Genomic DNA, 19,430 nt, shown 5'->3' on the forward strand with positions numbered 1-19,430 from the left:
GGAGGTGGAAAGATGGAGTGAAAAAGATTTTTTCTAATCGGAGCTTGATCATGCAGGAGGGTGAAAGGAGTGCAAGGAATAGAGTGAATTGGATCGATGTTGTATACCTGGGTTGACGCGCTGTCAGTGGAATGAATCAGGGCATGTGAAGCGTCTGGGGTAAACCATTGAAAGCTATGTAGGTATGTATATTTGCGTGTGTGGACGTGTATGTGTATACATGTGTATGGAGGTGGGTTGGGCCATTTCTTTCGTTTGTTTCCTTGCGCTACCTCGCAAACGCGGGAGACAGTGATAAAGCAATATATATATATATATATATATATATATATATATATATATATATATATATATATGAGAGAGCTCGGGAAGTGAGTCAGTTGTTATTCGCTGATGAATCAGCGCTGGTGGCTGATTCATGTGAGAAACTGCAGAAGCTGGTGACTGAGTTTGGTAAAGTGTGTGAAAGAAGAAAGTTAAGAGTAAATGTGAATAAGAGCAAGGTCATTAGGTACAGTAGGGTTGAGGGTCAATTCAATTGGGAGGTGAGTTTGAATGGAGAAAAACTGGAGGAAGTGAAGTGTTTTAGATATCTGGGAGTGGATCTGGCAGCGGATGGAACTATGGAAGCGGAAATGGATCATAGGGTGGTGGAGGGGGCGAAAATTCTGGTAGCGTTGAAGAATGTGTGGAAGTCGAGAACATTATCTCGGAAAGCAAAATTGGGTATGTTTGAAGGAATAGTTGTTCCAACAATGTTGTATGGTTGCGAGGCGTGGACTATGGATAGAGTTGTGCGCAGGAGGATGGATGTGCTGGAAATGAGATGTTTGAGGACAATGTGTGGTGTGAGGTGGTTTGATCGAGTAAGTAACGTAAGGGTGAGAAAGATGTGTGGAAATAAAATGAGCGTGGTTGAGAGAGCAGAAGAGGGTGTTTTGAAATGGTTTGGTCACATGGAGAGAATGAGTGAGGAAAGATTGACTAAGAGGATATATGTGTCGGAGGTGGAGGGAACGAGGAGAAAAGGGAGACCAAATTGGAGGTGGAAAGATGGAGTGAAAAAGATTTTGTGTGACCGGGGCCTGAACTTGCAGGAGGGTGAAAAGAGGGCAAAGAATTGAGTGAATTGGAACGATGTGGTATACCCGGGTTGACATGCTGTCAGTGGATTGAATCAAGGCATGTGTATGGGGGTGGGTTGGGCCATTTTTTTCGTCTGTTTATATATATATATATATATATATATATATATATATATATATATATATATATATATATATATATATATATATATATATATATATATATATATATATATATATATACATATATATATATATATATATATATATATATATATATATATATATATATATATTTATATATATATATATATATATATATATATATATATATATATATATATATATATATATATATATATATATATATATATATATATGTATATATATATATATATATATATATATATATATATATATATATATATATATATATATATATATATATATATATATATATATATATATATATATATATATATATATATATATATATATATATATATATATATATATATATATATATATATATATATATATATATATATATATATATATATATATATATCTCCCACTCAATTTCATTTTTTCCCTGCAAAAATCGTCCAAATGCCTCTCTCTTCTCATTCACTAATACTCTTACTTCTTCATCCAACAACTCATTACCCTTTATAATCAACCCACCTCCCACTCTTCTCATGCCACAAGCATCGTTTGCGCAATCCATCACTGATTCCCTAAATACATCCCATTCCTCCACCACTCCCCTTACTTCCATTGTTCTCACCTTTTTCCATTCTGTATTCAGTCTCTCCTGGTACTTCCTCACCAAGTCTCCTTCCCAAGCTCACTTACTCTCACCACCCTCTTCACCCCAGCATTCACTCTTCTTTTCTGAAAACCCATACAAATCTTCACCTTAGCCTCCACAAGATAATGATCAGACATCCCTCCAGTTGCACCTCTCAGCACATTGACATCCAAAAGTCTCTCTTTCGCGCGCCTGTCAATTAACACGTAATCCAATAACGCTCTCTGGCCATGTCTCCTACTTACATAAGTATACTTATGTATATCTCGCTTTTTAAACCATGTATTCCCAATCATCAGTCCTATTTCAGCACATAAATCTACAAGCTCTTCAACATTTCCATTTACAACACTGAACACCCCATGTATACCAATTATTCCATCAACTGACACATTACTCACCTTTGCATTCAAATCACCCATCACTATAACCCGGTCTCGTGCGTCAAAACCACTAACACACTCATTCAGCTGCTCCCAAAACACTTGCCTCTCACGACCTTTCTTCTCATGCCCAAGAGAAAGGTGCAAGAGGTGAAAAAAAGGGGCAAATGAGAGTTGGGGTGAGAGAGTATCATTAAGTTTTAGGGAGAATAAAAAGATGTTCTGGAAGGAGGTAAATAAAGTGCGTAAGACAAGGGAGCAAATGGGAACTTCAGTGAATGGCGCAAATGGGGAGATGATAACAAGTAGTGGTGATGTGAGAAGGAGATGGAGTGAGTATTTTGAAGGTTTGTTGAATGTGTTTGATGATAGAGTGGCAGATATAGGGTGTTTTGGTCGAGGTGGTGTGCAAAGTGAGAGGGTTAGGGAAAATGATTTGGTAAACAGAGAAGAGGTAGTGAAAGCTTTGTGGAAGATGAAAGCCGGCAAGGCAGCAGGTTTGGATGGTATTGCAGTGGAATTTATTAAAAAAGGGGGTGACTGTATTGTTGACTGGTTGGTAAGGTTATTTAATGTATGTATGACTCATGGTGAGGTGCCTGAGGATTGGCGGAATGCGTGCATAGTGCCATTCTACAAAGGCAAAGGGGATAAGAGTGAGTGCTCAAATTACAGAGGTATAAGTTTGTTGAGTATTCCTGGTAAATTATATGTGAGGATATTGATTGAGAGGGTGAAGGCATGTACAGAGCATCAGATTGGGGAAGAGCATTGTGGTTTCAGAAGTGGTAAAGGATGTGTGGATCAGGTGTTTGCTTCGAAGAATGTATATGAGAAATACTTAGAAAAGCAAATGGATTTGTATGTAGCACTTATGGATCTGGAGAAGGCATATGATAGCGTTGATAGAGATGCTCTGTGGAAGGTATTAAGAATATATGGTGTGGGAGGCAAGTTGTTAGAAGTAGTGAAAAGTTTTTATCGAGGATGTAAGGCATGTGTACGTGTAGGAAGAGAGGAAAGTGATTGGTTCTCAGTGAATGTAGGTTTGCGGCAGGGGTGTGTGATGTCTCCATGGTTGTTTAATTTGTTTATGGATGGGGCGGTTAGGGAGGTGAATGCAGGAGTTTTGGAAAGAGGGGCAAGTATGAAGTCTGTTGGGGATGAGAGAGCTTGGGAAGTGAGTCAGTTGTTGTTCGCTGATGATACAGCGCTGGTGGCTGATTCATGTGAGAAACTGCAGAAGCTGGTGACTGAGTTTGGTAAAGTGTGTGAAAGAAGAAATTTAAGAGTAAATGTGAATAAGAGCAAGGTTATTAGGTACAGTAGGGTTGAGGGTCAAGTCAATTGGTAGGTGAGTTTGAATGGAGAAAAACTGGAGGAAGTGAAGTGTTTTAAATATCTGGGAGTGGATCTGGCAGCGGATGGAACTATGGAAGCGGAAGTGGATCATAGGGTGGGGGAGGGGGCGAAAATTCTTGGAGCCTTGAAGAATGTGTGGAAGTCGAGAACATTATCTCGGAAAGCAAAAATGGGTATGTTTGAAGGAATAGTGGTTCCAACAATGTTGTATGGTTGCGAGGCGTGGGCTATGGATAGAGTTGTGCGCAGGAGGATAGATGTGCTGGAAATGAGATGTTTGAAGACAATGTGTGGTGTGAGGTGGTTTGATCGGGTAAGTAATGTAAGGGTAAGAGAGATGTGTGGAAATAAAAAGAGCGTGGTTGAGAGAGCAGAAGAGGGTGTTTTGAAATGGTTCGGGCACATGGAGAAAATGAGTGAGGAAAGATTGACCAAGAGAATATATGTGTCTGAGGTGGAGGGAACGAGGAGAAGAGGGAGACCAAATTGGAGGTGGAACGATGGAGTGAAAAAAATTTTGTGTGATCGGGGCCTGAACATGCAGGAGGGTGAAAGGAGGGCAAGGAATAGAGTGAATTAGATTGATGTGGTATACCGGGGTTGACCTGCTGTCAGTGGATTGAATCAAGGCATGTGAAGCGTCTGGGGTAAACCATGGAAAGCTGTGTAGGTATGTGTATTTGCGTGTGTGGACGTATGTATATACATGTGTATGGGGGTGGGTTGGGCCATTTCTTTCGTCTGTTTCCTTGCGCTACCTCGCAAACGCGGGAGACAGCGGAAAAAAAAAAAAAAAATTATATACATATATATATATATATATATATATATATATATATATATATATATATATATATATATATATATATATATATATATATATATATATATATAGATATATATATATATATATATATATATATATATATATATGTATATATATATATATATATATATATATATATATTTATATATATATATATATATATATATATATATATATATATATATATATATATATATATATATATATATATATATATATATATATATATATATATATATATATATATATATATATATATATATATATGTGTGTGTTTTGGAGAGTTTTGGAGCGAGGGGCTAGCATGCAGTCTCTTGTGAATGACAGAGCTTGGGAAGTGAGTCAGTTGTTGTTAGCTGATGATACAGCGCTGCTGGCTGATTCATGTGAGAAACTGCAGATGCTGGTGACTGAGTTTGGTAAAGTGTGTGAAAGAAGAAAGTTGAGATTAAATGTGAATAAGAGCAAGGTTATTAGGTACAGTAGGGTTAAGAGTGAAGTCAATTGGGAGGTAAGTTTGAATGGAGAAAAACTGGATGAATTAAAGTGTTTTAGATATCTGGGAGTGGATCTGGCAGCGGATGGAACCATGGAAGCGTAAGTGAGTCATAGGGTGGGGGAGGGGGCGAAAATTCTAGGAGCCTTAAAGAATGTTTGGAAGTCGAGAACATTATCTCGGAAAGCAAAAATGGGTATGTTTGAGGGAATAGTGGTTCCAACAATGTTGTATGGTTGCGAGGCGTTGGCTATGGATAGAGTTGTGCGCAGGAGGGTGGATGTGCTGGAAATGAGATGTTTGAGGACAATATATGGTTTGAGGTGGTTTGATCGAGAAACTAATGTAAGGGTAAGAGAGATGTGTGGAAATAAAAAGAGTGTGGTTGAGAGAGCAGACGAGGGTGTTTTGAAATGGTTTGGTCACATGGAGAGAATGAGTGAGGAAAGATTGATCAAGAGGATATATGTGTCAGAGGTGGAGAGAACGAGGAGAAGTGGGAGACCAAATTGGAGGTGGAAAGATGGACTGAAAAAGATTTTGAGTTTTCGGGGCCTGAACATGCAGGAGAGTGAAAGGCGTGCAAGGAATAGAGTGAACTGGAACGATGTGGTATACCGTCGTCCACCTGTTGTCAATGGATGGAAACAGGGCATATGAAGCGTCTGGGGTAACCATGGAAAGTTGTATTGGGCCTGGATGTGGAAAGGGAGCTGTGGTTTCGGTGCATTATTACATGACTGCTAGAGACTGAGTGTGAACGACTGGGGCAGTATGAATTATGTACCTGTGTATAAATGTATATGTCTGTGTGTGTATATATATATGTATACATTGAGATGTATAGGTATGTATATTTGCGTGTGTAGACGTGTATGTATATACATGTGTATGTGGGTGGGTTGGTCCATTATTTCGTCTGTTTCATTGCGCTACCTCGCTAACGCAGGAGACAGCGACAAAGCAAAATAAATGATGAAATAAATATCATTCTTTTTTATTTATATATTTTGCTTTGTCGCTGACTCCCGCGTTTGCGAGGTAGCGCAAGGAAACAGACGAAAGAAATGGCCCAACACACCCCCATACACATGTATATACACACACGTCCACACGCAAGTATACATACCTATACATCTCAATGTATACATATATATATATATATATATATATATATATATATATATATATATATATATATATATATATATATATATATATATATATATATATATATATATATACACACACAGACACATACATATATACCCATGCACACAATTCACACTGTCTGCCTTTATTCATTCCCAACGCCACCTCACCACACAAGGAATGCCATCCCCCTCCCCCCTCATGTGTGCGGGGTAGCGCTAGGAAAAGACAGCAAAGGCCCCATTCGTTCACACTCAGTCTCTACCTGTCATACAATAATGCCCGAAACCACAGCTCCCTTTCCACATCCAGGCCCCAAACAGCTTTCCATGGTTTACCCCAGACGCTTCACATGCCCTGATTCAATCCATTGACAGCACGTCAACCCCAGTATACCACATCGATCCAATTCACTCTATTCCTTGCCCGCCTTTCACCCTCCTGCATCTTCAGGCCCCGATCACTCAAAATCTTTTTCACTCCATCTTTCCACCTCCAATTTGGTCTCCCACTTCTCGTTCCCTCCACCTCCGACACATATATACTCTTGGTCAATCTTTCCTCACTCATTCTCTCCATGTGCCCAAACCATTTCAAAACACCCTCTTCTGCTCTCTCAACCACGCTCTTTTTATTTCCACACATCTCTCTTACCCTTACATTACTTACCCGATCAAACCACCTCACACCACACATTGTCCTCAAACATCTCATTTCCAGCATATCCATCCTCCTGCGCACAACTCTATCCATAGCCTACGCCTCGCAACCATACAACATTGTTGGAACCACTATTCCTTCAAAAATACCCATTTTTGGTTTCCGAGATAGTGTTCTCGACTTACACACATTCTTTAAGGCTCCCAGGATTTTCGTCCCCTCCCCCACCTTATGATTCACTTCCGCTTCCATGGTTCCATCCGCTGCCAGATCCACTCCCATATATCTAAAACACTTTACTTCCTCCAGTTTTTCTCCATTCAAACTTACCTCCCAATTGACTTGACCCTCAACCCTACTGTACCTAATAACCTTGCTCTTATTCACATTTACTCTTAACTTTCTTCTTTCACACACTTTACCAAACTAGTCACCAGCTTCTTCAGTTTCTCACATGAATCAGCCAGCAGCGCTGTATCATTAGCGAACAACAACTGACTCACTTCCCAAGCTCTCTCATCCAAAACAGACTTCATACTTGGTCCTCTTTCCAAAACTCTTGCATTCACCTCCCTAACAACCCCATCCATAAACAAATTAAACAACCATGGAGACATCACACACCCCTGCCGCAAACCTACATTCACTGAGAACCAATCACTTTCCTCTCTTCCTACACGTACACATGCCTTACATCCTCGATAAAAACTCACTGCTTCTAACAACTTGCCTCCCACCCCATATATTCATAATACCTTCCACAGAGCATCTCTATCAACTCTATCATATGCCTTCTCCAGATCCATAAATGCTACAAACAAATCCATTTGCTTTTCTAAGTAGTTCTCACATACATTCTTCAAAGCAAACACCTGATCCTACCACTTTTGAAACCACACTGCTCTTCCCCAATCTGATGCTCTGTACATGCCTTCACCCTATCAATCAATACCCTCCCATATAATTTACAGGAATACTCAACAAACTTATACCTCTGTAATTTGAGCACTCACTCTTATCCCCTTTGCCTTTGTACAATGGCACTATGCACGCATTCCGCCAATCCTCAGGCACCTCACCATGAGTCATACATACATTAAATAACCTTACCAACCACTCAACAATACAGTCACCCCCTTTTTTAATAAATTCCACTGCAATACCATCCAAACCTGCTGCCTTGCCGGCTTTCATCTTCCACAAAGCTTTTACTACCTCTTCTCTGTTTACCAAATCATTTTCCCTAACCCTCTCACTTTGCACACCACCTCGACCAAAACACCCTATATCTGCCACTCTATCATCAAACACATTCAACAAATCTTCAAAATACTCACTCCATCACCTTCTCACATCACCACTACTTGTTATCACCTCCCCATTTACGCCATTCACTGAAGTTCCCATTTGCTCTTACGCAATCTATTTACGTCCTTCCAGAACATCTTTTTATACTCCCTAAAATTTAATGATACTCTCTCACCCGAACTCTCATTTGCCCTCTTTTTCACCTCTTGCACCTTTCTCTTGACCTCCTGTCTCTTTCTTTTATACATCTCCCACTCAATTGCATTTTTTCCCAGCAAAAATCGTCCAAATGCCTCTCTCTTCTCTTTCACTAATAATCTTAATTCTTCATCCCACCACTCACTACACTTTCTAATGAACCCACCTCCCACTCTTCTCATGCCAGAAGCATCGTTTGCGCAATCCATCACTGATTCCCTAAATACATCCCATTCTTCCCCCACTCCCCTTACTTCCATTGTTCTCACCTTTTTCCATTCTGTACTCAGTCTCTCCTGGTACTTCCTCACACAAGTCTCCTTCCCAATCTCACTTACTCTCACCACTCTCTTCACCCCAACATTCACTCTTCTCTTCTGAAAACACAGACAAATCTTCGCCTTAGCGTCCACAAGATAATGATCAGACATCCCTCCAGTTGCACCTCTCAGCACATTAATATCCAAAATCTCTCTTTCTCGCGCCTGTCAATTAACACGTAATCCAATAACGCTCTCTGGCCATCTCTCCTACTTACATACGTATACTTATGTATATCTCGCTTTTTAAACCAGGTATTCCCAATCACCAGTCCTTTTTCAGGACATAAATCTACAAGCTCTTCACCATTTCCATTTGCAACACTGAACACCCCATGTATACCAATTATTCCCTCAACTGCCACATTACTCACCTTTGTATTCAAATCACCCATCACTATGACCCGGTCTCGTGCATCAAAACCACTAACACACTCATTCAGCTGCTCCCAAAACACTTGCCTCTCATGATCTTTCTTCTCATGCCCAGGTGCATATGCACCAATAATCACCCATCTCTCTCCATCAACTTTCAGTGTTACCCATATTAATCGAGAATTTACTTTCTTACATTCTGTCACATACTCCCACAACTCCTGTTTCAGGAGTAGTGCTACTCCTTCCCTTGCTCTTCTCCTCTCACTAACCCCTGACTTTACTCCCTAGACATTCCCAAACCATTCTTCCCCTTTACGTATGAGCTTCGTTTTTCTCAGAGCCAGAACATCCAGGTTCTTTTCCTCAAACATACTACCTATCTCTCCTTTTTTCACATCTTGGTTACATCCACACACATTTAGACACCCCAGTCTGAGCCTTCGAGGAGGATGAGCACTCCCCGCGTGACTCCTTATTTTGTTTCCCATTTTAGAAAGTTAGAAATACAAGGAGGGGAGGATATATATATATATATATATATATATATATATATATATATATATATATATATATATATATATATATATATATATATATATATATATATATATATATATATATATATATATATATTGTTACGGGACACGTGCATGTCTTTGTGTATGGTATTGATATTTCTTATCAGGACGAGGATTAAGGCCTCCCTCTGAGAAGTCCTCGGAGCTTCAGTTCTCACCAAGCATTAGGCTTAATAATTTAATTTTAATTTAATTTTGAAACCAGATGTTCATTTTTCCTTGAGCACCCCGACCCTTCTCCGAGGCGGGGGGATTAAGTTGTCATCAGCTGCGGAATTCTTCACCACCGTACTGGACATGTCATCCCTGTAGGCTTACAAGAGGGAGGGTGATCTACGCATTTGTGCTGCGATGGTTCCTCCAACCAATCAGAATATTTTTGAGGCCCATAGCCAATCAAAATGTAAGGTTGTATAGCTAGCAGGGAACGCTTGTCTTTGCTATAATATATACCCATGACACCCGCTTAGTCTCTCTCTTTCTAGCCCAGCGAGGTAAGTGGTCCACCCCTGCTGTAAGTCCTGCTGTGTTGTAAGCCTGTAAGCCCTGCTGTGCTATAAGCCCTTTACCCGAGTGTTGTGCTGTAAGCCCGTTATAATTATCAGTGTAATGTTATCGAAGAACTGCCTTAGAGGAAAGAGAACTCCTCGCTTGAAATCTTATCTGGAATGTTAAGTCATGTACGAATGTTATCTTATGTTCAATGATAAACTTACTTTCAATGTTAACGTAATGTTTCATGCTTGATTTATGTGCCTATCTTTGTACACTTGAATTCTTTCATTATAAGTAGATTTAATGTAATGCTGGTCTTTGATTCAATCCCATAACTTTATTATTGTGTTGTCCTGAGTTGTGGAACTTGACAAATCTATAACGTCCTTGCATTGGAAGACAAGGAGCAGTAGTATTTGTAACATATGTTACTGGCGACCTTGCCTGAATAAGTATTGAGTTCGTAACATATAAATTGGCGACCTTGCCAGGATATTTCTTGCCTTAACGGAATCTCTTTCTTTTTCGTTAATCATGCCGTTGACCAGCAACGCTGACGTTGACCAGTTCTGTGGATCTGAGCCCTCTCACGAGGACATCAAATCTTTAACAAAGCATGAGTTGAAGCTTATTACAAATAGGTTAAAATTGAATTATGACCGGAAAGCTAGTAAAGTACAGTTAGAGACCTTAGTTATAAATCATTTTGCTAGTGTTCAGATAGTAGATGCTGCGCCTGATGTTGAAATTAGTGTCGACAATACTGCTCCATCAGTGACGTTGGCCGAAGCCTCGATCCCTCCCTATATCCCTAGTGATGATAATGTTGATCCCGAGTACTGGAGAATTCAACTAGAGATAGCTAAGATCAATGCACAAGTGCAAGTACAGAAGGAGCAGACTGAACAAGGTAGGTTAGCTCTCGAACGTGAAAAACTTAGACTTAACGCTTCACCATCAGGACCAGTGTCGTCTCGGTTGGGAGACTTACATCTCGTACCTAAGTTCGATGAAGATAATGTGGCTTCCTTTTTCCTGAAATTTGAACAGACTGCCCGTGACTGCTCTTGGCCGAAGTCAGCCTGGGTTCGCTCAGCGGGAGCTTATATAGATGCTGAATCGGTCCTGAAACTATTTGTGTTCGAGGAATGTAAGGACGGTCTACCCCGTGATGTACGGCGGTACGTAATTATTAAATCAGCGAAGGATTTTGAGGAGGCTGGGAAACTAGCAGATGAGTACATGTTAGATGTCAAACTTGACGCGGGCAGGCATTCAAAGGGCTACAACGGCAGAGGGAGGACCAATGATTATGTAATCCCACCTTAATCTGCTACCTTGCCGGTAACTCATGAAAGTCAGGGGAAATACTCCAACAGAGTTAAGAGTTGTTTTTATTGTGGCAAGGCTGGGCACCAGGTGAGGGATTGCTGGGCTCGAGAGAAGGAATTTAGAGATTCTACTGTGAGTAGACCGGTGAATCTCGTCTCAACTTTAGGGCCACTTAGCAAAGTAGGTGAGGCTGTCCCTGCTCTTAGGAAAAAGAGGGGTTGCGAGAGTGTAGTTAAGGATACGTTCTGTGGGAACTACAATGCGTTCCTGTCTGAGGGCTATGTTAGTAGATGTGGTGTACGACGAAAAGTAACCGTATTGCGGGATTCTGGTTCGCTGCAGTCCCTGATGTTGGATGGCTTGGTGCCGCGAGGAGAGTTTGGAGACCGAGTCTTGCTAGATGGACTGTCGGGTTCCGAGGAAGCTCCACTAGTCGATGTGAGGGTAGAAACAGATCTCTTCACGGGCCATGCTCTCATAGGGGTTGTAGATAGGTTACCTGTCTCAGGTGTAGACTTTGTGTTAGGCAATGACCTAGCGGGTTGTAAGATGAACCCAATGCCGGTGTTGCCTACGGGCCCGGCGGAGTCCACGGAGGCAGTGCAGCTTGATGAAGAAGTACCAGAGTTAGTCTCCAACCACGATGTTGCCAGGTCTATGACAGCTGGCGCGGCAGGCCGTGTGCCTGAGGACATAGCCGTTGAAAAGGAGGAAGTGAAGACCAGCGAGAGGAGGCTGTGTGATACCCTCTCCCCTGGTATAGACTCCGTTGAAACGCAGGAAGTTAAGACTCTCCCCCCGACTGAGACCAGTGAGAGGAAGCTGTGTGATACCCTCTCCCCTGGTGTATCCTCCGCTGAGACAGTGGACTTAAAGACTCTTCATGAGAGTGAGGCCAGCGAGAGGAAGCTGTGTGATACCCTCTCCCTTGGTGTAGCCTCCGTTGAGACAGTGGACCTAAAGACTCTTCATGAGAGTGAGGCCAGTGAGAGGAAGCTGTGTGATACCCTCTCCCCTAGTGTAGCCTCCGTTGAGACAGTGGACTTAAAGACTCTTCATGAGAGTGAGGCCAGCGAGAAGAGGCTGTGTGACACCCTCTCCCCTGGTGTAGACTTCGTTAAGACAAAGGAAGTGAAGTCTCTCCCTACGAGTGAGTCTAGTGAGAGGAAGCTGTGTGATACCCTCTCCCCTGGTGTAGACTCCGTTGAGACTGAGGGTTTGTCTCGCACCAATTCAAGAGAGAAGACTCTCCCTGAGGATGAAATTAGCGAGATGTGTGATACCTCCTGTGCTGGTTGGGTGAGACTGAAGATTTGTCTCGCGCCCATTCAAGGGAGACTCAGGAACGGAGGACAATATGGGATGACAAACGATCTCGTTCAAGAAGGTTTGAGGCAGGCGACGAGGTGTTGCTTCTACTACAGCAGCCAGGTCAACCCTTGGCTGTCCGTTCTCAGGGTTCTTACACCATTACCTGGAGTGTAGGAGACTCAAATTACTTTGTCTCTACCCCTGATAGGCGCAGAGGTTGGAGATTATGTCACGTCAACATGCCTAAGCCATATTTCAGTCGTGAACCTCCCCCCTTGGAACCGACGGTGCCAGTCTGCATCATCTTACGTCCAGCGGTAGCGGTGTGTGACGAAGTCGACGACGTAGCTGCGAGTGCCTCGAAGACCTGGGACCCGGGCGGAGGCGTGAGAGAACTAAAGTGTTGCTTGTATATAGTTGGGTACTATAGGATGTTCATTGTAAATTTTGCAGCAGTCGTAACCCCTCTGACAGATTTATTGAAGAATGATATCAGATGTTTGGAATGAGCAGTGTGAGACAGTCTCTCTTGGTTAGGAACCCTACTTTTCAACTGTTTTATTTGCCCCACCATGAAGAGGGAACTTTTGTTTTGCTATTTGTATTGTAGCACTTTGTGTTTGTGTTCTTCAGGCAATTATAGAAGAAACCTTTGTTTTCCTGTGTATTATAACATTTTATATATTTTTTGTCCTTCAGCCAATCAATATTAAATAGGTGGGCCTTGTTATATTATATATAATTTTTACGTTACATTATTTTCAGCACATCTCATGTGTTAACAGATTGTGTTAGCTGATTGTTTATCCCGCTCATAAGAAAATTCCTCTTCCAGGAATTTTCTCCTTTAAGGAGGGGGGTGTTACGGAACACGTGCATGTCTTTGTGTATGGTATTGATATTTCTTATCAGGACGAGGATTAAGGCCTCCCTCTGAGACGTCCTCGGAGCGTCAGTTCTCACCAAGCATTAGGCGTAATAATTTGATTTTAATTCAATTTTGAAACCAGATGGTCATTTGTCCTTGAGCACCCCGACCCTTCTCCGAGGCGGGGGGATTAAGTTGTCATCAGCTGCGGAATACTTCACCACCGTACTGGACATGTCATCCCTGTAGGCTTACAAGAGGGAGGGTGATCTACGCATTTGTGCTGCGATGGTTCCTCCAACCAATCAGAATATTTTTGAGGCCCATAGCCAATCAAAATGTAAGGTTGTATAGCTAGCAGGGAACGCTTGTCTTTGCTGTAATATATACCCATGACACCCGCTTAGTCTCTCTCTTTCTAGCCCAGCGAGGTAAGTGGTCCACCCCTGCTGTAAGTCCTGCTGTGTTGTAAGCCTGTAAGCCCTGCTGTGCTATAAGCCCTTTACCCGAGTGTTGTGCTGTAAGCCCGTTATACTCATCAGTGTAATGTTATTGAAGAACTGCCTTAGATTAAAGAGAACTCCTGGCTTGAAATCTTATCTGGAATGTTAAGTCATGTACGAATGTTATCTTATGTTCAATGTTAAACTTACTTTCAATGTTAACGTAATGTGTCATGCTTGATTTATGTGCCTATCTTTGTACACTTGAATTCTTTCATTATAAGTAGATTTAATGTAATGCTGGTCTTTAATTCAATCCCATAACTTTATCATTGTGTTATCCTGAGTTGTGCAACTTGACAAATCTATAACGTCCTTGCATTGGAAGACAAGGAACAGTAGTATTTGTAACATATGTTACTGGCGACCTTGCCTGAATAAGTATTGAGAGACTTTTGGATGTTAATGTGCTGAGAGGTGCAACTGGAGGGATGTCTGATCATTATCTTGTGGAGGCTAAGGTGAAGATTTGTATGGGTTTTCAGAAAAGAAGAGTGAATGTTGGGGTGAAGAGGGTGGTGAGAGTAAGTGAGCTTGAGAAGGAGACCTGTGTGAGGAAGTACCAGGAGAGACTGAGTACAGAATGGAAAAAGGTGAGAACAATGGAAGTAAGGGGAGTGGGGGAAGAATGGGATGTATTTAGGGAATCAGTGATGGATTGCGCAAAAGATGCTTGTGGCATGAGAAGAGTGGGAGGTGGGTTGATTAGAAAGGGTAGTGAGTGGTGGGATGAAGAAGTAAGAGTATTAGTGAAAGAGAAGAGAGAGGCATTTTGACGATTTCTGCAGGGAAAAAATGCAATTGAGCGGGAGATGTATAAAAGAAAGAGACAGGAGTTCAAGAGAAAGGTGCAAGAGGTGAAAAAAAGGGCAAATGAGAGTTGGGGTGAGAGAGTATCATTAAATTTTAGGGAGAATAAAAAGATGTTCTGGAAGGAGGTAAATAAAGTGCGTAAGACAAGGGAGCAAATGGGAACATCAGTGAAGGGCGCAAATGGGGAGGTGATAACAAGTAGTGGTGATGTGAGAAGGAGATGGAGTGAGTATTTTGAAGGTTTGTTGAATGTGTTTGATGATAGAGTGGCAGATATAGGGTGTTTTGGTCGAGGTGGTGTGCAAAGTGAGAGGGTTAGGGAAAATGATTTGGTAAACAGAGAAGAGGTAGTGAAAGCTTTGCGGAAGATGAAAGCCGGCAAGGCAGCGGGTTTGGATGGTATTGCAATGGAATTTATTAAAAAAGGGGGTGACTGTATTGTTGACTGGTTGGTAAGGTTATTTAATGTATGTATGACTCATGGTGAGGTGCCTGAGGATTGGCGGAATGCGTGCATAGTGCCATTGTACAAAGGCAAAGGGGATAAGAGTGAGTGCTCAAATTACAGAGGTATAAGTTTGTTGAGTATTCCTGGTAAATTATATGGGAGGGTAGTGATTGAGAGGGTGAAGGCATGTACAGAGCATCAGACTGGGGAAGAGCAGTGTGGTTTCAGAAGTGGTAGAGGATGTGTGGATCAGGTGTTTGCTTTGAAGAATGTATGTGAGAAATACTTAGAAAAGCAAATGGATTTGTATGTAGCATTTATGGATCTGGAGAAGGCATATGATAGAGTTGATAGAGATGCTCTGTGGAAGGTATTAAGAATATATGGTGTGGGAGGAAAGTTGTTAGAAGCAGTGAAAAGTTTTTATCGAGGATGTAAGGCATGTGTGCGGGTAGAAAGAGAGGAAAGTGATTGGTTCTCAGTGAATGTAGGTTTGCGGCAGGGGTGTGTGATGTCTCCATGGTTGTTTAATTTGTTTATGGATGGGGTTGTTAGGGAGGTGAATGCAAGAGTTTTGGAAAGAGGGGCAAGTATGAAGTCTGTTGGGGATGAGAGAGCTTGGGAAGTGAGTCAGTTGTTGTTCGCTGATGATACAGCGCTGGTGGCGGATTCATGTGAGAAACTGCAGAAGCTGGTGACTGAGTTTGGAAAAGTGTGTGAAAGAAGAAAGTTAAGAGTAAATGTGAATAAGAGCAAGGTTATTAAGTACAGTAGGGTTGAGGGTCAAGTCAATTGGGAGGTGAGTTTGAATGGAGAAAAACTGGAGGAAGTGAAGTGTTTTAGATATCTGGGAGTGGATCTGGCAGCGGATGGAACCATGGAAGCGGAAGTGGATCATAGGGTGGGGGAGGGGGCGAAAATCCTGGGGGCCTTGAAGAATGTGTGGAAGTCGAGAACATTATCTCGGAAAGCAAAAATGGGTATGTTTGAAGGAATAGTGGTTCCAACAATGTTGTATGGTTGCGAGGCGTGGGCTATGGATAGAGTTGTGCGCAGGAGGATGGATGTGCTTGAAATGAGATGTTTGAGGACAATGTGTGGTGTGAGGTGGTTTGATCGAGTGACTAACGTAAGGGTAAGAGAGATGTGTGGAAATAAAAAGAGCGTGGTTGAGAGAGCAGAAGAGGGTGTTTTGAAGTGGTTTGGGCACATGGAGAGGATGAGTGAGGAAAGATTGACCAAGAGGATATATGTGTCGGAGGTGGAGGGAACAATGAGAAGAGGGAGACCAAATTGGAGGTGGAAAGATGGAGTGAAAAAGATTTTGTGTGATCGGGGCCTGAACATGCAGGAGGGTGAAAGGAGGGCAAGGAATAGAGTGAATTGGAGCGATGTTGTATACCGGGGTTGACGTGCTGTCAGTGGATTGAAGCAAGGCATGTGAAGCGTCTGGGGTAAACCATGGAAAGCTGTGTAGGTATGTATATTTGCGTGTGTGGACGTATGTATATACATGTGTATGGGGGGGGGGGGGCCATTTCTTTCGTCTGTTTCCTTGCGCTACCTCGCAAACGCGGGAGACAGCGACAAAGTATGAAAAAAAAAAAAATAATATATATATATATATATATATATATATATATATTATCCCTGGGGATAGGGGAGAAAGAATACTTCCCACGTATTCCCTGCGTGTCGTAGAAGGCGACTAAAAGGGAAGGGAGCGGGGGGCTGGAAATCCTCCCCTCTCTTTTTTTTTTTTTTTTTTTTTTCCAAAAGAAGGAACAGAGAAGGGGGCCAGGTGAGGGTATTCCCTCAAAGGCCCAGTCCTCTGTTCTTAACGCTACCTCGCTATCGCGGGAAATGGCGAATAGTATGAAAAAAAAAAAAAAAAAAAAATATATATATATATATATATATATATATATATATATATATATATATATATATATATATATATATATATATATATATATATATATGTCTTTTTTATATCCCTGGGGATAGGGGATGAAGAATACTTCCCATTTGTTCCCTGCGTGTCGTAGAAGGCGACTAAAAGGGGAGGGAGCAGGAGGCTGGAAATCCTCCCCTCTCGTTTTTTTTTTTTCTTTTTTTTTATTTTCCAAAAGAAGGAACAGAGGGGGGCCAGGTGAGGATATTCCACAAAGGCCCAGTCCTCTGTTCTTAACGCTACCTCGCTAATGCGGGAAATGGCGGATAGTTTAAAAGAAAGAAAGAAAATATATATGTCTTTTACTAACAAAGTTTTTGAGACCTAAGTTTAAAGTAACAGTCTAAATATGCTACCACATTCTAGCAAATGCAATTGTTGTAACCATTGTTGAACTCCTTATGTGTCATTGTTAAAGTCCAGCGTACTCCATATTCTTTTATTGTTGATACAACCAAAGTTGGTGGATTTATTCATCAGAAGTTTGAAATTTATGCAGAATTAATGAAATATCCCTTTTGGTGATGTCCGATGATAGCACGTTCGTGCAACCAATATATAACAGCTAAAGCTTAGAGTTATTTTATTATATAGCTGTATGTAGTGTGAACAGGCATTCACTGCGAACCTTGAAAATCAGGTTAGATATTTAGATGATGTTAAATTGTTATTTCTCAATTAGACCCAGTAGAGGACATACATACAAACTTTGGTTGTTATGAAATGTATTGACCACAATGTTACTATAACAGCCTCTTTCCCAAGGAAGTAGTTTATATATTTTTTAGCCATGAGAAGACTCCTATACACTGTTTAACTTGTTGAGTGTATTCTGAGTGTATGCTGATTCCAGCTAGTATTGCAATGAGGGGCAGATGACACATATGGGGAGAGGTTATAGACAAAATCAATGGGATAGAGAGAGATTTCAAAGAGAAATAGGAAAATGTGATAGCATACATTTGTATATAAGGTAACTACAGTAATGAAAATAAGAAGTTGGTTATATTATATAGATGATTAGAACACAACACAATTGATAATCAAACATAGGGTACGGAATTAACTGTTGTCCTCACAGTGAAGGTATTTGTAGTTGATTAGTGTTTAATACCAAATATTTACTTCATAAGAAATTTTGACGAAAGTTTTTACTCATAAGTTCCCTGCTGGCACATCTCTAATAGTTGTACATAGCATCAGACTGGATAGAGGTGTATCATCAATTGGAAAATTTTCAAGAAGCTTAGACTTCATAATGCTCAGCTCAAAGTTGTTTTATTACTGTAACATTTGTACTCTATCATCAAACATATTCAACAAACCTTCAAAATACTTACTCCATCTCCTTCTCACATCACCACTACTTGTCATCACCTCCCCATTAGCCCCCTTCACTGAAGTTCCCATTTGCTTCCTTGTCTTACGCACTTTATTTACCTCCTTCCAAAACATCTTTTTATTCTCCTTAGAATCTAATGATACTCTCTCACCCCAACTCTCATTTGCTCTCTTTTTCACCTCTTGCACCTTTCTCTTGACCTCCTGCCTCTTTCTTTTATACATCTCTCACTCATTTGCATTTTTTCCCTGCAAAAATCGTACAAATGCCCCTCTCTTCCCTGTAACTAATAATTTTACTTCTTCATCCCACCACTCACTACCCTTTCTAATCAACCCACCTCCCACGCTTCTCATGCCACAATCATCTTTTGCGCAAGCCATCACTGTTTCCCTAAATACATCCCATCCCTCCCACACTCCCCTTACCTCCATTGTTCTCACCCCTTTCCATTCTGCACTCAGTCTCTCTTGATACTTCTTTAAACAAGTGTCCTTCCCAAGCTCACTTACTCTCACCACTCTCTTCACCCCAACATTCTCTCTTCTCTTCTGAAAAAACCTACAAATCTTCACCTACGCCTCCAAAAGATAATGATCAGACATCCCTCCAGTTGCACCTCTCAGCATATTAACATCCAAAAGTCTCCCTTTCGCGCGTCTATCAATTAACACGTAATCCAATAAATCTCTCTGGCCATCTCTCCTACTTACATACGTATACTTATGTATATCTTGCATTTTAAACTAGGTATTCCCAATCACCAGTCCTTTTCCAGCACATAAATCTACAAGCTCTTCACCATTT

This window comes from Panulirus ornatus, chromosome 19, assembly GCF_036320965.1.
Source record: "Panulirus ornatus isolate Po-2019 chromosome 19, ASM3632096v1, whole genome shotgun sequence".
NCBI lineage: Eukaryota > Metazoa > Arthropoda > Malacostraca > Decapoda > Palinuridae > Panulirus > Panulirus ornatus.